Consider the following 23,170-nt stretch of genomic DNA (forward strand, 5'->3'; position numbering starts at 1 on the left):
GTGGGGGGGGGCATTAGCATGCGTGCACAAGAGTCTGACTACAGTTGCCCTGGGATCTGGCAACCGTAGATCCGGCCCTGGTGTGAGTGCCCCCTCCCTGAGGGGAGGTGGCTCGTTGCCAGGTTAAAAACTCCCCTCCTCTGCTCTAAGTGTGTGTGTGTGTGTGAACATCCCCTCCCTCCCTGAGGGGAGGCGGCTCATCGCTGCCTCCTCGTGCCTGCCGGGCCTGGCGGCCGCTGCCACCAACCACCGTTCCTATATCGCTGGAAACAGTGGGGTGCCCTTTCACTTTGGCGTCCCCGATTCCCGATTCAGGATCGGAAACAGGACTTGATCGGATAGAATCGGTGACCTGGGTTCGGTGGCAGCCTGGATCCACGAACAGCTTGATCGGTATTTTTTTTGGGATAGTGCCCACCTCTAATCTGAACCCTGTTCAAATAATTCAATTCAATGTTTTTGTCAATGAGGCCTAATTCACTCTTGCATAGATGTCCAATCAGGACTCGGAGCAAATTGGCCATTTAACTTACAGGGAAATTTCTCAGTGGAAATTTAACGTACAGGGGAATTTCTCAGCCTTAGTAGCCCGCTGGTGACTAGAAGCAAGCCAAGCCATGCATCAAGGCACTGAACCCTGTTCAAATGACTCAGTGTTTGGGCTCTAATATAAGCCTGCCAAATGAGTTATAGGCCATGTCCAGAACCAGAAACCTGATGGTCTGAGAAAGAAACGCAGAGGGGTTTTGGGAATCTGTGTTGGCATTGCCTGACAGGAAATCCAAGGACTGGAATAGATTTCAGCTAGCCATTTCCAACTCCAGGTTGGGAAATTCCTGGAGAGTTGGAGGTGGAGCCAGGAGGAGGGTGTGGCTTATGGAAAGGAGGGATCTTAGAAGGGTATAACAACAACAACAACAACATTCAATTTATGTACCGCCGTTCAGAATAACTCAAAGTAATTTTTAAAAATGTGTTACTATTATCCTCACGGCAGTCACCCTGTGAGGTGGATGGGGATGAGAGAGCTCTGAGAGAGCTGTGACTGACCCAAGGTCACCCAGCTGGCTTCAAGTTGGAGGAGTGGGGAATCAAAGCCGGTTCTCCAGATTAGAGTCCTGCGCTCTTAACCACTACACCAAACTGGCTCTCAGAGTGTACCAGTTTCTGTCACAGAGTCCACCCTTGAAAGCAGCCATTTTCTCTGTATTCTGGAGGAGTTGTAATTGTGTGAAATCTCTGGGCCCCACCTAGAGGATGGCCACATTAATTTCAGCCCTAAAAAAAATCACACCACCCAATCATATGCCACTGCCACTTGGATCAATGCAGTTAGTTGCTTCTTTAATCCCACTTTGTTCTGCTGGGGGTCAGTAACCACAAGAAAGTATTAAAAAAAGGATCATAGAATCATAGGGTTGGAAGGTACCTCTAGAATCATCTAGTCCAACCCCCTGCCTAATGCAGGAAATTCACAACTACCACCACAACCCCACCCACACATTGACCACTACTCCATGCCCAGAAGATGGCGAAATACCACCAGGATCCCTAGCCAAAGGGAAGAAAAGTCTTGAAAGAATGTCCATTAAAGGTTTTTAAAAAGCAGTAGTTTCTGGTCTACTCTTTTATATCCTCTCTCCTCCTAGTTCATTTTATGAGGCCCTGTGCCTAGCTATCCTATGGAGGGGAGCCACCTCAGCAGGGTATAAAGCCCAAAAGTCCACCCTCTAAAGCAGCCATTTTCTTCAGGGGAATTGATCTTTGTTGTCTGAAAATCTGTTGTAATTCCAGGGGAATCTCCAGCCAGCACCCAGAAGCTGGTAAGCTTAAATGTGATGGCATAAAGTCCACCCAACAAAGCCGCCGGGGGAACTGATAGAGTCCCCAGGTGCCTGCCAGTGGCAGGCAAACTCCGGGGGATTTGTCCCTTTGTCCACCAATCACCCACCCCCTCTCTCATGATCTATAGATCCTCTCCCCCTCCCCAGTGTTGCCAATTTTGACTTGGAAAATTCCTGGAGATTTGGAGGCGGATCTCAAGGAGGGTAAGGCTTGTGGAGGGTTTGTATCATTGTTGCTAATGGAATGGCAGGCAAAGATTTTCACAGTCTAAGTGGTTTCTTAAGGATGGTTTATAAAAAGAGAAATGACAGAGGCGAACAGCATCCAGTAATCCAAGTTCAAACCATGGCAACTGGGGAGAACTCCACCAATTTCTACCAATGTTTATGGAGATTATTCCCTTTAGAGAACTCTCAAAATGAACTAGGCTGCTATTCAACAGGAAAGGGTTTTTTTTAAAAAAAATTAAAGTGGAATAAAGGGGGCAAAGCCCACATACAACACATGCTGCAAACAGATTCAAGGCTAGCTAAGAGGAAATCAGCAAGGAGTGGGAATAGTTGAGGGGGAAAGGGGAATATAGTTACCAGTCTTGAAGACAGAGGTCCTCGGAGGCAGCAGCAAAAATAACCAGAGAAAAACTCCCAGGTTATTCCTTGCCACCATCCTCTTTTTGGGTGGTGAAAGGTGGGGCATTTCCGTTTAAATAAATTAAAATATAATTGCCAGGAGAGCTACAGATGTGAAAAATCACGCCAAATGCATTGTGTGTGTTTTTGTGCATGTTTATGTGGTTGGAGTCGTGGAAGCTATTTCAGTTTGCTTCCTAAAACGGCAAACCGTCTTGCATCCTTCACATCCTGTGGCATACTGCAAATTGTGTGGCTTCTCCAGACTTTAGCATTTGTCACTGAGACATGCCAGACAGACAATTAGATGATGAAAAACTTTACCTCAGCTTCTTGGACTGCACTTTGGCACCACAATTTACAAACAAAGAAAATCCCCTCACCTCAGATCTTTGCAAGGTGTTATTTTGAAATGAATCTACATGTATCCTTTTGGGGACACATGCTCGCACACACACTCACGCGCACACACACCAGTTTGTTAGCAGCAGAGGTGGGTATTTACACCAACAAAGAAACTTTTCCTTCTAATTAAACAGCTCCTGAGGCACGCCGATAGGGGGGATATTTAGTTGAGATTAGTGTGAAATCATGTACACAGTTACTCCAGTGTAGGCCCATTGATTTAAATACACCAGAGCAATTTTCTGTAAATATTGTGCTGTAAATATTGCAGATTTCTCAATGCCTATGTTTAAAAAAAATGTTACAGCAAAAGCCCCTATTTTAACTCACGGAAAAGCTCCATTCTACCAAATATGGTATAGACTCTTTTAAATGTTGGCATCATGTTATAATGTGAATCCCTAAGCCCTCCTATAATCACATAACAAGGCAATTCAACATAACAATCCACCTAATCTGGTATTTAGTACAATCAACAGAGAGATTAAGGATTCAATTTATAAATCTTTCTCTTTCCCCCCATAAACACCACCTACCTTCTCGAATCCTTAGAAACGGCATCATGCACAGCCACCAATGTGCTGAAATCCTTTAAAATCCATGGACCTCAAAATCAATGATGCCCTCTTATGCCACAATGAAATCTCAGCCAGAGGATTCATTCTGCTCCACAAAGCCAGAAGCATTAAATAGAGGGGACAAAAAGAAAATAAAAACAAGAAACGATGCCAACTTTCAGGGGATTATTTCCTAAGGCCATAAGAAATATTTTGTAAGATCAGCCCAACCTGTCTCAGTTTGTTGTCTCCAAACGATCCTTCTCAAATTGTTTATGCTCACCTATTGGCTCTCCATTTTGAAGATAATCTGGGGGGGCCTGCAAAACACTCCAAAATATTCTCCCATTCAGAATAAAGGGAGGTATCATTGCTCTCACTCACCTGTGGATTTAAGGTTTCATAGTTTATCCACATTTGACTGTCTGCCACCATAATGCTATCACTGCGGCAACATGATCCCTGATTGGCTAGATCACATAGATCCCTGATTGGCTAGATCACATAGCTAGCAAGATGATACTAAAACAGCTCTAAAAGGAAGGTAGTGAAATTACTGAAACAATGCAAAGAAAAGTGTTTTGGGGAGATGTTCTTCAGAGCTTAGTACTTGGATGCGAGTCCATCAGTGAAGACTGGAGTTGCTACATGGAGGAAGGCAATGGCAAACCACCTCTGATCATGTCTTACCTAGCATGCCCCATGGATCGGGCTGCCATGAGTCCATTGTTCTTCTTCTTGGGAAAAAAAAGTTGCTTTAAAACTCTCCCCCCCCCCCCCCCCGTTAAAGTTTCACCTTCAAAACCTTGGCTCCGGTATAGCAAAATTCTCCTTGCTTCCTTTGAAATTCCTCCGCTGTTTCATCTGGCAGGAATCTCCAAATCTTTCTCAGGGTTTCAGTGCTGATGACATTTGATTCAACTCAAATGTCTAGCTAAGAAAGGGGGGGAATTTTTCATATATGTCAAATGCTTGAAGACTGGATGGAAACTACATTATTTGTGGACTCAAATGCTTGTGGATTTGCAAAATATATCTTGGTATCTTTCATTCCAAGACTGCTACTTTCACTCCCACCCTACCCTTCACACATACACACTTGAGCGCCTTCCAGAAGTAAATATTGGTTTATGAAATGCCCTAGCCAAACCCATTTTGCATAAGTATATGTTGATAAATAAGGTAGTTGGAGTATGCATTACGCATAAGGCATCTGTTTTCTTCCTTTTTAAAAAAGAAGGTTTTGGATTTTATAGACTGTAAAATATGGATATTGCTCTATTTATCTTACTCTAGCTTTCTGGAAAGTTGACGGCAAGGAATGGAAAGCTGTGGTTCACAGAGCCGCATTAGAAGCGCTGAATAAGCTGGGGGTTTTTCACCTTCCTTCCCAATAACGTAACACGTTCCTGTCCAAAACAACCGCCAAATTGAACTAAAGCAAGAACGCATGCGAATTTGCATCTCAAAAACATTGATTATTTTGCCTTGGATGATTTTTGAAAAAATCCAGAAGGCTAATTTCTTGTAACAAAATGAATGCCTGCATGTACCAAAATCTAATCTAGCCCTGAATGTTTATCACTGTACAATTGTGTGTAGTCCAACCTTATTCATATTTATCCAGAAATATGTTCTTATTCCCAAATAAGTGCATATATTTATTTACTTTATTTACTCCATTTACACTCTGCCTTCTCCCGAGGAGGTCCCAAAAAGGTTTACATAGTTCTCGTCTCCTCCATTTTAACTTCACATCAACCCTGTGAGGTAGGTTAGGCTAAGTGTGTGTGACTGGCCCAAGGTCTCCCAGCGAGCTTCCATGCAAAGTGGGGATTCAAACCTGGGTCTCAGAGATCCTAATCTTACACTCTAACTGCTCTGGGTCTTTAAACCACCACAGAATCCTTTGCTGTTTTTATTATATAGAAATTCAACAATCTATATATGCACTTTTAAAAAATATTTGTGGAGCCATTAGTGGAACTCAGCCAGACTTGAAAAGCAAGTCATCTCTATTCTCCTGCCAAGGACTGAGGAGAATTTTACTATTTTTTAGCACCTGATCAAACATCCAGGAAGGAAATTTGAGTGGGGGGGGGGGAATTGCCACCGCTTGAAAAGATGGTTTGATATGAGTCTTGCCAAGTAGTCCATTAAGCATCATAGTAAGTTCCCCTTTGGCAAAGGGTCAGTTGTTTATCTTTGCACTGGATGTGTTAAACATACACACACACACACTCACACAGTTGTGTTCCTGCAGGTCAAAAGAGCATTATTTTTGGGACGAATACAAATCTGTAAAATGGGATTACTAGGCCTCCAACTGGTAAGCTTAACACTGACATTGCTACGTCACTTCCGAGTACCAGACGAGACAAAGAGTAACTTTAGTAATCTAGGAATTGCTCTTTCCCCCTTTAATTTTATTAAGAACTTTTAAACAGAATAGAAAGGTAAAAAGGAAAAAGGAAAAAAGAACACAATTATAAAGAAACAGAAAGAAATAACCTCTGATTTTCTCTGTGATATACATATATACATATAGATATATAAATATACATACATACATATACATGTACACATACACGTTCGCATACATACATACATACATATACACACACACATATCTATATCTATATCTATATCTATATCTATATCTATATCTATATCTATATCTATATCTATATCTATTCTGGTCCTCCTGGCCAGTGGCAATAGCCACTTTGGACAGGGGCCATAGTTTGCCTCCTCCTCGGAGGAAGGCAGATGGTGCGCGCCCGGGCATCTGGGTCTTTGCCGGGGGTGGAACCTGCAGCCTTATTAGGCTGCTCCACCCCCATGGCATCTCAGTTTGTGCCTCATGCTTGGCCCATCCACCTCAACCTATTTCAGTGCAGGATTAGCTGCACTTTAAAAAAGTGACCAGGTAGGAATTTTTTCTCTCCTTGTCCATAATTGTCATTTGGGCAGGGAGTTTTTTCGCCTACCTTGCACTGTGAGAAGTGGAAGGTAATTGGCCAGGTAGGCTGAGCTGATTCCCTTGGGGCAGGTTTTGAAGTTAGAGGGAAATGAGTGGGCCGGTGAGCACCCCTGGCACCTCCCCATTAGTGGGGAATAGGGGTCTGTCAGGAGCAACTGGCTGCTATACGGTCTAGCTGTGAGGACAGACGTCGTGGTGGGGAACCCCTAGATAAGCTCCCTGCTGTAAGGCCAGGTGGGGGTGCTTTAAAGGGGTGAACCACTTCGCCTGGCCAGGCCAGGCCAGGCCCCAGCCATACAATGGATGACTCGCACCTGGGGCAGCCAGTGTCTGCCCAGACAGGTCAGTGTGGAGGTCCAGGAGTGACCCCAGGCCCTGACCTGTACCACTAGTTAGGCCCTTGCCGTAGATTCTGTTGTTTGTTGTAATTTAGTAAAGTGGCCCATTTTAGAACCGGAATATTGTGTCTGCCTTTCATTCCGACTTGGGTGGGGGCACTTGGGAAGCCACTTCTCTTAGCCCAGCTCCCCAGCTGAATTGTGGGAATAATAATAACACTGACTTTGTTCGCTGCTCTGAGTGAGGCACTAATCCGTCCAGAAGAGCAGTATATTATCACAGTTATTATTGTAATAAGGGAGCTGATGCAGCATAATGGTTAAGTGGTTGAGGTGTGAATCAGCACTCTGCTGGTTTGCTTTCCAGTACTACCCTGAGCTCAGCGGGTGGCCTTGGGTAAGCTATTCCCCTCAGCCCCAGCTCCCCAGCTGCATTGTGGGTATAATAAGAACACCGACTTTGTTCACTGTATCTGAAGAAGTGAGCTGTGATTCATAGAAGCTCATACTGTGTCACAGATTTTGTTAGTCTTATAGGTGCTACTGGACTCTCGCTCTTTTCTGCTGCTACAGACAAACAGCTGCCCATCATGCTACTGCTACTGCTACACTCTTGTAACCGAATCTCAATGTATGTCCTGTCTTTTAGAACAGAGTCCTGTCTTTTAGAACAGCAGAATAAGTGGTGATTTTCTGTCCTTTTGTGGGAATCAAGATCTGCTACCTGAGATAATAATAATAACATTAATAATAACATTCTATTTATATACTGCCCTTCAGGATGACTTAACACCCCCTCAGAGTGGTTTACAAAGTATGTCATAATTATCCCCACAACAAAACACCCTATGAGGTGGGTGGGGTTGAGAGAGCTCTGAGAAGCTGTGACTGACCCAAGGTCACCCAGCTGGCTTCAAGTGGAGGAGTGAGGAATCAAACCCGGTTCTCCAGATTAGAGTCCCGCACTCTTAACTACTACACCAAACTGGCTTTCTAGGGTAGAATTTATAAGGGATAAGAAAAAGTGGAGGGACAGGAAGCGGGAAATACGTCATGAAAAGGAAGGTCTTCCTTGGGAACAATATGGCCGTTTTCACACTACTAACCTGCTTCCGCAACCTTGCGCAAAAAATGCAGAAGATAGTGTCTTCTTGTGAGATTTTTGCGTGATGTTGCACAAAACTCTCGCGAGAAGATGCTATCTTCCACGTTTTTTGTGCAACGTTGCACAACATTACGGAAACAGGTTAGTAGTGTGAAAACGGCCTATGTCTTACAATCTAATTGCTCTGTGTTTTATAGATAAGAATACAGCTGATTTGCCACAGATTCCTCTCTATTCATAACCACCAGAAAGAATCTCCCTCGCCGCTGTTCACTGGCCATTGGTCACAATTTTGACACTATTGAGCTGGAATCCAAAAGGAAGTCCAGAGCTACAGTTAGCTGTAGTTGTCCTAATCTCTTGAGCACTTGTGAATTCCCTTATCAAGATTCAAGAGCTTCTTCTACCCCTGAGTATCTGAGCAGAATATGCATTGATGTGCATGCATCTCTCCCATTATTATTCCTCCAAGGATCCCATTGCTTTAATATTTTTGGATTAACTCATGATCAAACATTGATGAATCACCCTATTTTACTGAAAAGCGCAATCCTTAAGTCAACCACCTAATCTAAGAGTAGAAATTAAACTCTAAAACCAACATCAACACATTACAAGTCGTTAGTGTAATTAAAAAGGAATGCATAATTAAAACATTTGTGTATTTTAGTTCAAATTCATCGTCAGTCGGAAATTTTAATGAACTGTACATCAAAGGAGCCCCCAGAGTCAGAAGATGAGTTTAGCATAACAAGAAACGCAACGTATTTCCTTCTCTTCGGCGCAGGAAAATCCCATTCCCGGTGGCTTTGGAAGCCAAGCTGTCATTGGTCCAACCAAACTAATAATGATTCTAAATGGTTATGATCGCTTCAATGTTTTAAACCAATGTTATCTTTTTTTTTTATCCCCAAAGAATCATGTTTTTCATAATTACTTCTCTTTTGTCCTTTCCTTAAGACAAATGATTTTGTAATTAGTGATGAAGGAACTAGTGATCACTCCAAGACATCTGTCAAATTGTCATGAAATATCGGTCCCTGTAGCTATATTTAAACTTTCTGCCTAATAGCCTCTTGCTTTATTTCGCTATTACATCTCTGTGGCACCATAAGCAGGATCCCCTAATGATCAAGTTCTATAAAACACAGAGCAATTAGATTGTAAGACATATTGTTCCCAAGGAAGACCTTCCTTTTCATGATGTATTTTCCCCTTCCTGTCCCTCTACTTTTTCCTGTCCCTTATAAGTTCTACCATAGAATAGCTTGCTGCTTGTCATATCATTCACGCAAAAACGATTGTTTCAGATATTAGGCTGAGCAATAAAATATGCATATGTATAAACATACATATAATTTTAATTTTTTTTTCTTTAAGTGCTATGCAAGTTGCAAAGAAAGCCGCTACGAGCCGTTGCAAATCATTTAACCACACTGTTTTCAAATTTCTGCAATCCATACCCTTCCATATTGTTTATTGAATGTCCCAGCCATTGATCATACTGACTTACATTGTATATTCCACTGAGTCTCAGTAAGAAAGGTGAACTAAAAATAATATATATATATATATTTAAAAAATAAAATATATATATATATTGATCAAACCCACAGGCACCTCATAGATAATACAATAGTATCGGTGCATATCACAAAACATGAAGATACATGGAGATACATGGAGATACAAGAAAATAAATACAGCCGCTGAAAAAACAGAAATATGTGTGGCATACAGATAGACACAGTATATGCCATGAATAATATTTAAATAATCTAAATATTTAAAATATGTTGTATTCCTTTTTGATTCTTAACCTGTAATTTTCATGTGTATGATGCAGCATAAATTATCCACTGAAGGAATAGTATGTTTTTCTTATTTGCTGTATAATAAGATAATGTAGTACGTGTCAATAAACAGAGCTGTGCTAAAACCACTTATGCCAACATTTTTGGCAGTCTCAAAAGAGGCATCTCATTTCCCAACCTTTTTCATAATTCTTGCAAAAATGTTTACCATTTCATTGCATTGCCTTCGGTAACTGTGAATTGGCCTCAGACTCTTACTGAGAAAAATTGGCCTCAGACTCTTACTGCCATAAACATTTAGCCATATCTTGGCTACATGGCATTGTGATATCAAACTGAAAATGTAATCCTGGACTGGTTGGGATCACCCATATAGCTGCATATACACTAGTGAAGAAATCATTCCGCTCATGCTGGTAATGCCTTAATTAACATTGGCACATAGCTAAACTTGTCTGGCTACATAGTATTGTGACAAGTGATCTTACAGTATACTGCAGCTCTATTCTTTTAACTTGAAATTCTTTCTTTGCTTTTCACTTTTCCCAGTGCAAATTTAGTGGAAAGTCGTAATTTTCTTGCTGTTGTCTATTTCCTTGTGCCCAGTTTTCCCATTAAACCAATGTTATATTGATGTAGTTTGTGATTCAATTGCATTTAAATGGGATATAATGGCAGATAGTGCAAAAATGCATAAAGTAGTATAGAAATTGCACAAAAGAAAACAAATGGGCTGAAGACATCAGTGACGAAAATGGGCAAAGTAAAAAGGTATTCATTGACAATACATAAAAACATAAACAAAAAGGGCATATTCTTCCATCTGTAATTCTGACAACATTCTTTTCATGATAAGAACCCTGATTGACTGAGGGCCAAGCTACACATGACGAATGACACTTGAACGGCAAGTGTATTTCTCCCTGTTCACTTGCCCTCCACTCAATCCACTTGCCGTTCAAGCGTCATTCGTCAGGTGTAGCTTGGCCCTGAGATCACCCTTGTGAGTAACCCAGGAAGAAGAAAGAAACAGCAGTGATAGAAAAAAAAATAGTATCAAAACAGCATCAGTCAAAGGGAACAATAGCATTGAACAGGCTCGAGAAAGGGGGATGTGTTTTCAGAAAACATTTCTACCCCATCAAAATTGCTTTTTCCAACCTGAAAAATTAAAACAGCTGTACTTCAGTATTCCCCGTTACTATGTATGGATGTGAAAGTTGGGCAGTGAAGAAAGCGGACAGGAAGAAAATGGATTCATTTGAAATGTGGTGCTGGAGGAGAGTTTTGTGGATATCGTGGGTGGCCAAAAAGACAAATAAGTGGGTGCTAGATCAAATCAAGCCTGAATTCTCCCTAAAAGCTAAAATGACAAAACTGAAGCTATCGTACTTTGTTCACATCATGAGAAGACAAGATTCTCTGGGAAAGTCAATAATGCTATGAAAAGTGGAAGGCAATAGGAAAAGAGGAAGACTTAAAACAAGATGGCTTGACTTAATAAAAGAAGCCACGTCCTCCAGTTTGCAGGATCTGAGCAAGTCTGTTAGTGACAGAACATTTTGGAGGTCTTTCATTCAGAGGGCCACCATAGGTTGGAGGTAACTTGATGGCAAAACACACACACACACTTTCATTACCATGTCCTAGGTTGGATCCGATGACTCCCTACTTCTGAGGAGCTCCAGGGAAAGGAGTCTTGCCCTGATAGAAGAAGTCTTTTTCACTTAGCCAATGAGAATCTAGTGCTGCCGAGCAAGCTTTGTGGAGGCATGCAATTGGTTGTGTAAGGCCTACAAAATATAGTTTCAAGTAGGTAGCCATGTTGGTCTATATTTATGTTTACCAGCTCTAGGTTGGAAAATTCCTCGAGATTTTAGAGGTGGACTCTGAAGAGGGTCAGGTTTGGGAGGGGAAGAGCCTCAGTAGGATATAATGTCATAGAGTCCACCTTTAAAAGCAGTCAGTTTCTCCAGGGGAACTGATCTCTGTTGGCTGGAGATCAGCTGTGATACTAGATCTCCAGACACCAGCTGAAGGCTGGAAATCCTGTCTGTATCTTGCTCATCTACAAAAGAGTTCATTATGGCTATCCAAAACGAAGTCAAGAAAAAATTCATATATATAAACTATAGAAGCAAAACTGCGACAAACCACTATGATTTTTACAGCGGTTTGTATGATACATTTTTCGGTTCATCACTTAAGACAGCCTGGCGCCGATCAATCTGTTATCTAGACAACAGAGGGATGGACTTTTTGAAGATATTCTGCTGCTCTGGAAGTGACGAACCCACGAACCAAATGAACCGGTTCACGAACCAAGTAAGTTCAAGTTGGTTCGTGGTTCGTGAAACATGATGAACCATGAACCACAACATACCGCCATTTTTCCTGGTTCATGCTTGCCTCTAGTGGTGAGTTGAATCTGAATTTTCCAGATCCTCATTCAAAACTCTAACCATTATGCCGCATTGGGCAGAAAATAAAGTGAGTTTCTGTACCAGTCTGATAAATCCAGAAGCTTATTACCTGCTACTGCCATAGCTGACATTGAAAATCTATTACCTGCTGCTACTGCTGTGATCTGATGTTGGATTTCCCCATCACATCCTTCAACTTCCTGATAGAGTGGTCCCTCAGTGGAACAGGCTTCCTCGGGAGGTGGTGGGCTCTCCTTCTTTGGAGGTTTATAAACAGAGGCTAGATGGCCATCTGACAACAATGCTGATTCTGCAAACCTGGGCAGATCATGAGAGGGAGGGCAGGAAGGGTTATATCAGTGCTTAGTTCTCCTGGCCCTTACACGCCCAGGGTAATGCTGATTGCCACCTTGGGGTCAGGAAGCAATTTCCCTTGGCCAGTTCAGCTAGGGATCAAGACCATGTTTTGCCATCTCCTGGGCATGGAGCAGGGGTCACTGGGGGTGTGTGGGGGAAGAGGAGGTAGTTGTGAATTTCCTGCATTGTTCAGGGGGTTGGATTAGATGACTGTGGAGGTTCCTTCCAACCCTATGATTCTAGGATTCTAGGATAGTTTTGTGGGTTATACATAGAAAGTGTGAGACAGCTCACCAAGCGGAGTCCTTCTTTGCCACCATCAGTTTCTGAATTCAAGGCCTCCAGTGGAGACCGGGATTGAAAATGAATCCCAATATTGTTCCTTCTTGAGCTCTGTATATATTAGACTCTCTCTTGCACCTGTGCAAGGTACGTCAACCACCTCATCAATGCACATCTAGAGGATCAGGGTGTGAGAATGATTTTCAGGCATCACGACCTGTCATACTGCTGCTTATTTTGCTTCCGTTAAAAAAAAAAAAATCTTACTTTTTTTTTTTACAGCAGACACATCTGTCCTGAGGATGAATTTATTTCCTCAACCTCCTGGTGCAATATTGCATTTCGGTTGTCACTTTTGATTTATCGTTACTTTCGACATTAAATCTCCCTTTGCATTTTTATTGGTTTCATTAAAAACATTCTGCTCGTCTTTTTTCATTTATAACCTATTGCAAGGGGTGTGGAAGACTGTTTCTTTTCAGGGTGCTCCTTATTACCTTCTCCTTTCTTTCATTTCTCAAAAAAGCTCTTCCAATTCTGTCCTTCCTCTCCCTGTCCTCTCCCAGTTACAAAAAGTAAACCGGCTTCGAATTTGCAAGGCGGGTGCTAATATCAGGAAGGAATAAGTGATCTCTTTGTCGCAAACAGAGATAGTAAAAGCACTGATGGAATTCAATAACGTGTCTGATTAATGAGGCGTCAGAAGTCCAATGACCAAGCAGTAATTTCAAGGAACGGTTGCATAAACAAAGGTGTTCCAGCTAGGGTTGCCAACTCCAGGTTGAGAAATTCCTGGAAATCTTGGGGTGGAGCTGGAGGAGGGTGGAATTTAGAGAGCCCCCCCCCCCTTTTCAGGTATAATGCCATAGAATCCACCCTTCAAAGCAGCCATTTTCTCCAGGGGAATTGATCTCTGTTGTCCGGAGATTTGTTGTACTTCTGTGAGATCTCTAGCCCCTCTATGTTCCAGAGTGTTTAAACAACATCCATGGATGAAGCAGAGGGTTAAATGTTGTATATGAAAAGGACTCCATCCTTCACAGCCATGTGAACTTCAAATCTCCTGGTTAAAACAAGATTAAAGTAGAAATACAGATGTGGTTTTATCTTAGAGGTCTTTGGAGCACCCTATGCTCTTCGAGGACGATTACTGACGTAAGAACACATTGGCAGTGCTCAGAGAAGTAGAGATGATTTCAGATTCCTAATCTCTGCTGTTTTAACCCTCAACCCCGCCCCTTTTTTAAAAAATTCTCCCAGGGACATACAGCCCATGAAAGGCACTTTAATTCACTCTACTTTCTGGTTGCTTGCACTACGTTTTTGCTTTATGATGTCTGAACCTTATGATGGTGTTTGTTCATCCTCCATCAGAACTACACATGCACACACACACACAAACAAGACGTGTGTTATATGAGTAAATACTATATCTTGTATATAATAACCTGTATATAATGGCCATCTGACAGCAATGCTGATTCTATGAAGCTAGGCAGATCATGAGAGGGACAGCAGGAAGGGTTACATCAATGCTTAGTTCTCTTCACCCCTTCATACATGCCCAGGGTAAGGCCGATCACCACTTCGGGGTCAGGAAGCAATTTCCCCCCAGCCAGCTTGCTTAGGGATCCTGACAGTATTTTGTCATCTTCTGGGCATGGAGCAGGAGTCACTGGATGTGTGTGTGGGGGGGGGGCGGGGAGTAGTTGTGAATTTCCTGCATTGTACAGGGGATTGGACTAGATGACCCTGGAGGTCCCTTCCAACCCTATGATTCTATGATTCTGTTATTACAGTTTAGGGAGATCAAGAGTGTACATTTTTAGAGGTCCATTAACACATGTATCACATGAAAAGGAATTGGCTCTACTCCAAAGCCTCAATTCGGCACCAGTAGTTCTTATGTTTGAGCCACAGAAGTACATACAGGAAATGATGTTTCATTAGTCCACAGTTTAGCAGCAATTATTCATAGCTAAGTGTCTGTGTCGCTTCCATTAGCAAGGAGGTATGAAAATTGTGGGGCTGGAACCATACTACATATTTTGATGCTACACTCACCAAATTACTATAGGAAGTGGATAGGGATTCTTATGTTACACCCCTCCCCGCCAATTCCAGGAAATATTACTTATCTACTGTCCTATCCTTGAAATTTTCTCCCTTTTTTCCAAAGGAAGACCCCCCCTCAAAGTTGCTTATATCAGATGAAATCCAGCAAAAAAACAGAAGGGGTGCAGACTGCCCAATATCCTGTGAGCAACGTTGCAAGTACTATAAAATGTCTTTTTGCTTTTCTCAAAATCCCAAAGATGTTTCATAGGGTACCCTTAAATTCCCTTTCTCTCAACCCTGGACTCTTTCTTGAGTAAAATAAATAACTTCAAAAGGACCTCCCAGGTGCTGCGTTCTCCTTCCCATAAAAAAGAAGAAAGAGGCAAGATGAAAAGAAGCCTTAGTAACAAGCATCCCGTTCTCTTCCCTTGCCACATGAGTGAACATTTGCATCCATGGGGGATTTGCTTTCTGCGACTGCATGTGCTATTTTGTTCTTTCCAAGTAAGCCTATTATATGAAGATTGAAACATTAGGATTAATTATACCAAAATGCAAATGTAAACCCTTAATGAAAAACATACATCTCTTGGATGGGCTGGCCTCCCTAGAGATGGCTTGAAAAAATTGACTTTGACGGTGCAACTGATTGGATCAGTGATATAAAGTACGTTAATAAGTGGCATTTGGGGTGTGTGGGTGCGTGCGCTCCCAGATAAGACATGAATGACAAAAGAAGATGATGAGTTTGCCTGAGAGAGTGTGATTCAAAAGGCCTCGGCTGTTTCATCCTGGCGCTTTCTTCTTGGTTATCTGGGATCCCCCCCCCCCTCTCTCCTGCTTTTTTCTTGCTGGCAATGAGACCCGTGTTTGATCTCTCTGTAAACAAGCTGAACATCAGGAAGACACTAATGGATCCACCACGGGAGTTGGGAGAGAAAATTGAAAAAAAAAAATTGCTTAGATAGTACATTCACCTAGCGTGCTCCGTAGCTGAAGGTTATGGTGATTTAATTGGGACAGAAAAACCTTGCCAGGCTCTTAGGGACGAATTTATTAAGGAACAAAAAGAGAGAAATCTACCCTCTTCTTGCTCAAGGCAACTGCAAGTTGAGCACCTTAAGAATTGACCAGGATTGATTGGATACCCTGTAAAAGTAGCTGCCTCTAAGCAGTTGACCAGCAAGATGTAATGGAGATGCTTCCCCATATTCTTCACCTTAGAGCCGAACCACACAATACGGATTACACGAGACTGAGCGAGTGTCAAGAGTCCTGTCTTACCCCAAATGCCCGTGTCCAGCATTCTCTTTGAGCATGTGTCCTGGTCCAGGCACGGATTCTTAATGTTATGCTCCAGTGTGGCCACGACGGTGCGTGTTCACGGTCGCAACCAGTAAGTCGACAATGCAGAGTGTCCTTTTTTCCTGGATCTTCCGCTTCCTATCTGCAGCTTACTCCACCGTGCTCTCAGAACTGCGGGTAGGTGGTGCTCATGTCTATACGCAGAGTGCAGATGCATGATGGGATATCCTTCCCACGTCTTGGAGGAACGCGGAGAAAACCCGTGCCACCGGGAACACGGGTTCGATGGAAGTCCTGCATTCCTGGCGCGTGTAGTTGAAAACAACGTGGGGACATGTGTAAGTGCATTTTCGTTTCATTCACGTGTAATTCATATCATGTGGTTCGGCTCTTATACTTAGAGAAACCTTCAAATATGGACATTCCAATTAGCTATTGCAATTTACAGTGAACACCCTCCCCATCCGAACTTGTCTAACTCCTTGGCCAAAGCCATTGAAATATCTAACCATCATTGCAGTGAACTCCGTAAGAAAATATCCACGATAAGGAAGCACATTGCTAAACCAGAATAGCTAGTTGTTAAGCAGAAGTGTCTGTCTTACTTCCTTGCCTTTTGCAGTCTTCATTGCATGGATTAAGGTAGCCACCTTGCAGCACCTTGTACCCACCACATTCTGCCTCACCACTACTCAGATTTTTCAAATCAAACACTGCCAACTAGCCTCCCTCTGGCAAACCCCATTGCTTTCCAAGTGACAACAGGAGGGGAAAAAACCCTCAACGATGTCGCTGATGTGGCAACATCACTACAGGGCACAAACCAAAAGCAACATACGGTAGATCTAGGAGTTGCTGGAAACTCTATGGTTTTACCATAGAGTTTCCAGCGATTCTTAAAACTATCCTTTGACACATTGGATTTTACTCAGAAGGGGCATAACAATATTGGTGATGTCACTGACCTTGCACCCTCCACCCATGTCTTGATCCCCAGACCTCCCTCTGATTGCCAGGTTTGACCCAGCAACCGTATTGCCCTTCACTAAATGATTTCTCCTAGATCCATGCCAGAGTACATCATAAAACCTCACAATAGGCCCATGATCATGACTGCCTGTGCAGTTATCAGAGGAGTTAAGTCTAGTCTAAGTGTATGGGAATCAATGGTTTTAGACAGGAGTAATTTGGCATAGGATGGTACCGCAAGCGTGCCAAAGGCTTCCAGGAAGAACATCTCAAATCCAAACCAAGGAATCTCTAATTCACTTTGGTATACAGTAATAATATTTATTGTGCTAACATAGCCCTCCTCTGGGGTTTTAGCCATAACAGCTGTTCATCCACCCAAACCTATCCTTTCAGGGTCTAAAAAGTTAGCAGTGCAACTTTTATTTATTTGTTTGCATCCTGCTGAGAGTTGGCATTTCAGTCTATGGGTTTGTGTAATTGCTAGAATTAAAACTGATTAAATTAAATAGCTTCTCTTTTCAGGTTCCACCTTCCCTCCTCCTTTCCCCCCACCATCTCTTTCTTTACTTTTATGGACAGAGGTAACCGTGAATCGTGCCTTGTCATGCCTGACCGGATTTCATTTCTTACTCTGCAGGCGGTAAGGAGGCAGGTTGGAAAGCAAAGGCTTTCCCCTCCTCCTTTCAAAGCAGGAGCAAACGATTCGAAAGCATGCAGCACATTAAATGTTTCTTTCCGTTGTCTTCTCTTGGAAGCAACTTCTGTGTTAGCTGAAAACTCCATAGAGATTAAATGCACAAACTATGGCCACATTTAACATATGTTAAAAACCTTCATTTTTTAAAATATCCCATTGTCCAACGGATAGATTATAAATCTCTTTTAGATTATAAAGAGATGCATATATTTCTGAACTGAAAGACCTCAACCCAACACATACCCCATTCTGCTATCTCTAAAGGAGGAGTGGAGAGAATTGAAGACCCTTGGGTTCAATTCAAAATGGAGCTCAGTAAACTAAACTGCTTTGCCTGAAAGAATCAGAAAGTTCTCCATGTGTGCACACATGCACATGTGCATAAGCTTAATGAAGTCAAATTCCGAAACTTGTAAATGCCATGTTGCTTCCTGTGTCATCATCAAAAGTTTTCTGAATCTTTCCCCCATCCTCTTATGTGGCCCCAATCCCTTTTGTGCGCCATACCATCCTCAGCCATCCCCAACTCACTTAGCTGGTTGCAGGTTCGGTAGTGATGGTGTGCGTGTCTTTCTCTGATTCCCTTTGCTTATCCTGATTCTCCCCTTCTCCCAACTGCTTTCGGAAGGTGGGAGGGAGGGAGGAAGGGAGGAAGGAAAGAAGGAAGGGTTCTCTCCTGGCTCATATTATAGTATGGCCAGGAAATGAATTCTCAGGTCCACCTGTTCAGTTCTGTTTGGTGTTAAGAACATCACAAGTCACCAAAGTTAATGGCCTGCGTCCATCCACATATCAAGGACTTAAGGGAACTTATGGTTTCTTAAGAGGAGGTGGTGATTATTACGGATGTCTCCATTCCAGTGTAGACTTCATTCTTCTGTTCCTGAGAGTCCACTGACCGTGAAGAGCAATTACTTCTGAGAGTGGTTTTAGTGGGTTGCAGAAGGAAAGGAAATGGGAGGAAATTGCTGCCTCCTCTTAAGAAAACTTGAAGGCATTTAAGTTTTCTTAACTTTGTGGTTAGATACAGAGCAATAGTCCACATTTATGGATTATAAACTTGAGCAGCATCACCAGACAGGACCTGAAGGATAAAAAGTCCCATAAGATCAGGTTTCCAGTGTAATGGGAGCTCAACTACCCCTGGGCTGAGAAGAGAATGAAGAGAATACTATCCTGCTAAATTCCCACCAGACTCAGGCAGCAGGAGAATAAGATGATATGAAATTACTGGAATGATTTTGCACCTAAGTTCTCATTTGCATGCTCCAAGCCTTATCCAAATAAAGATCACCCAAATGAGAGGCATAATAAGTTGAAGGAACCATGAGCATCTATGGGCCATGAGCCCACTTGCGGGGAGGGTGGAATACAAATATGACATAAACAAACAAGCAAGCAAGCAAACAAACAGACAAACAAATAAATAAATATGTGGTGCAGTGGTAGAGTACAATCTGGAAAGTTCAGATTCACATCCCCAAACGGCTCTGCAAGCTTGCTTGACGACACTCCCAGTCTAACCTACCTCACAGGGTTGCTGTGAAGCATCTTGCTTCTTGCAAGACAATGAAGAGAGAGGGAACAAAAGCACAGAAAGAGAAGAAGGACTCAGAAGCTTCCAGGTCAGATAAAGAGAGGCATCACACAAACACACAGTCTGCTTCTAATGTGAAGGGGAAAATAGCGCCCCCATTCCAGGCATGCTGAATTGCCTTTTTTTCCCCAAAATACGCACTTCAAAAGTGTTGCTAGACTTTGCAAAACCCTTCTTGAAATTCCTAACCCATCCCAACTGAGGAAGGAGAATTTCACTTCAGGTGACTTTGGGTGGCATGTCTAGCCACAACATTTCCATGTTCTGGAGCAGCACACTCAAGCACACTGCTTCCCAAGTTTCAGGGGCAAATTCCATACCACAGAAGGCCCATAAACATGGACCGAAGTCACCTTTGTTGTATTCAGAATGATATAATGAACAAGGAAATTCCATATAGCCATTATGATTGAAACCCATTTCACATGTGGAAGGACTGCATTTAGCAAGAATATTATGCTTTCTCATTTGGTTTTCATCCTAGATAAAATCTAAACCTCTATTCTATTCCATCTTAGCTGTGTATATAAACTATTACAGTGCAGTCCTAAGTAGAGATGGGCACGAACAGCAATACGAACGAAAAAAGCCACGAACAGCCCAATCAGCTGTTCGTGAACAAGCAGTTCGTGAGGCCCCATTCTAAACGAACAGGTGGTCGCTGCAAGCCTTGTTCATTGCTGTTCATTGCTGTTCATCAAGCAAGACAGTCTGGCACCTGCAATCAATTCCCTTGGCAACCAGAGGCAGGGACTGCCTGAATTCTGTCTGAACTCCTGCTGTTGCCCTGGAAACAAACCCCAATATCAGCCCAATTTAGCTTGATAGGCAGGTCTTCCTTTTAAGTGTGGAGCTCCAAATTTGTTACAAGGAAGCAAAGAGCAGGGGGGAGGGGGGCTCCCAGCTCTGGTTTTGCAGACAGTGAGGGAGAGACAGTTGCTGTTGGCATTTTGAGAGAGAGACAGGGAGAGTGCATTGGAGCTTGAATGTTCTTTGTGTGTGGTGGGATAGGGATCTACCACTTCAAGTTCCAGGGTTGCTGCCAGGCTCTGAGCCAAGCTATTATTTATTACTGGTACCTTTCCTGCTGCCTGCTCAGGAAAGGTTTTTTGGAGTGGTGCAGTAGGGATCTACCCCTTCAGGTTCCAGGGCTGCTGCCAGGCTCTGGGGCCAAGCTATGCTCAGGTAGGGTTTCTGGGAGTGGTGCAGTAGGGATCTTGATGGCTGGAGGAGAGCCTGCTGGCCCCCACGAACAATGAACAACGGACATGTTTGTGATCAGGTCATGTTCGTCAGTGTTCGTTGTTCATTGTTCATGGATCGCAACGAACAACGAACACCACGTTCAGGTTTTTTTTTCTGTTCGTACCCAGGCCTAGTCCTAAGCAGAGTTACACCCTTCTAAATCCATTGAAGTCAACAGGCTTAAAAGGTTTAACTCTGCTTAGGAGTTTTAAGTTTTACTTAGTTTTAACTATGAAATAATGTTCTCTGTTCAATATTCTTTGTGCATGTATATATGTGTACAAATATTTTCTTCTACAGTTTTGGTCTCCCGTTTCTTCCTTTTTGCTTGGATTGTGTATGAAATGTTGGAGAGATTTTATATGCAATACATATACTATTTACAATGTATGCCATTTATATGCAGAATATATGTATAATGCTAATGTATCAATATACTGGAAAAAATCAGTGAACGGAAACATAACACAGAAGAAAGATCAAGAATCAGAAGTGAGATTTGCACAGGAGTGAGGTGAAACCGACCCGAGTATTTTGGGGTCGAAACAGCAGGGATGAGAAATTTAAAATCACCCTAATTAGTCTGAACAAATAAAGAGTCTAGCTATCCAGATGCTTGTCAAAGAGAAATGTAAACCCCAGAGGAATGTTGGGTTTGAGGTCTTTAACCACCAACCCTTTCTTTATACACCAGCATGACAGCTTTAGGCATTAATTAATTCTACTGCATTTTGAACTCTGGCATAGAACTGGGAACTAAAGTTTTTGTGTTTTTTTTAAGGGAGGGGACTGACAGCTCCATGCAGCAAGCCTAACACTCTCATATTTGTTTGGGAGAAGTCATATTTACAAGGAGAAATGAACAGCTCTGGAAGGGGAAAAATGCATTTCAGGTAAGAGCTGTGGACCTTGACGAGGCAGGCAATTACAAGCGATGCTTACAGCACAGGTCTAGAGCCGTTCCCAAGGACCTCCTCTCCATTCATCTCCCCCACAAAGTCTAAGAGATGTATATGTATGTGTTCATTCAAAATGTGTTTTCGTTCAAAATTACACCCTGAAGTACAGGGAGAAAAATGCATCTTGGGATAGGCACGTTTGCAAGATTTTGGAGTTGCTTGCATGCCAAGCGAATGCTTTCTGGGAAATATATTCTCTTTACTAATGTGGATGCAACTGCCCCAATCTAGAGGTCATTAAGTATTCTTAGATTTTATTTTATTTATAATATGCCTTTCTCACTAAGACTTAAGATGGATTACACAGTATAACAACAACAACAACAACATGCAATTTATATACCGCCCTTCACAACAACTTAAAACCCACTCAGAACAGTTTACAAAGTATGTTATTATTATCCCCACAACAATCACCCTGTGAGGTGGGTGGGGCTGAGAGAGCTCTGAGAGAGCTGTGACTGACCCAAGGTCACCCAGCTGGCTTCAAGCGGAGGAGTGGGGAATCAAACCCGGTTCTCCAGATTAGAGTCCTGCCGCTCTTAACCATGACACCAAACTGACGATGCAATTCACACGATATGACTTCTCATAAGCAATGCAATCAGAATAGGATTGCGGACATTTGAAACAAATGAAAAGTACTAGATACAATATGTTAACCAAATAGCATAAGCAGAAGGCAGTGCAGTGATGCGGTAGTACAGTCCCTTCTGAACCATTGTTATATAGCTCTATTACCTTTATAAACATGCCCTCCTGAACAATTATTTTTACACAGATTGTGGACTGCAAAAAGCATGGGACCCTTCCTGACCTTCTCAGCCAGGTGGGGGCCACAGCAGAGTCTGCATGTGTACAGGCAGGTGTTGATCTTTCCAATGTGCACGGTGGCACCCGCAGAAGGCCCTTCTCAGATGAGGAAAACTGTCATGGCCGGTGCCACAGCTCCGAGTGGCGGGGGGGGGGGGGCATCAATATTTATAATGTTGCTACATCACTTCCAGGTAAAAACTAGAAAGGGTAGGTCTAGAATTGCTGGAAACACTATAGTAAAACTTGGAAGTGAGAAAGGGTAGTTCTAGGAATCAATGGAAAGTCTACAGAGTTTCTGGTGATTCCTAGAGCTACCCTTTCTCACTTCCAGGTTTTACACGGAAGTGATGTAGCAATGTCGGAGACATCACCAACATCACTCCCTCCATGTCCCTGCCCTTACCTCTCCTGCTTTATGCCAGACTCAGCCTGACAACTGTAACCAGGAGTAGGGAGGAGCCCACTTACTCGCAGTGGCAAGTAACAACTGGCACTTTTTTAAACAAAAAAAAGCACTGGGCCCAAGTCACGGGATCATAGAATTATAGGGCTGGAAGGGACCCCCTAGGGTCATCTAGTCCAACCCCCTACACAATGCTGGAAATTCACAGAATCTCACAACTTCCTCCCCTCCACACACACACACCCAGTGACCCCTGCTCTATGCCCAGAAGATGGCAAAACACTGTCAGGATCCCTAGCCGAATTGGCCTGGGGAAAAGTTTTGAGTGTCATGGCTGGCAAGTCTTCTGAGATCCTAGAGATCTTCCAGAAGTCGTGTTT

The sequence above is a fragment of the Eublepharis macularius genome, chromosome 8 (assembly GCF_028583425.1).
Source record: "Eublepharis macularius isolate TG4126 chromosome 8, MPM_Emac_v1.0, whole genome shotgun sequence".
NCBI classification, from domain to species: domain Eukaryota; kingdom Metazoa; phylum Chordata; class Lepidosauria; order Squamata; family Eublepharidae; genus Eublepharis; species Eublepharis macularius.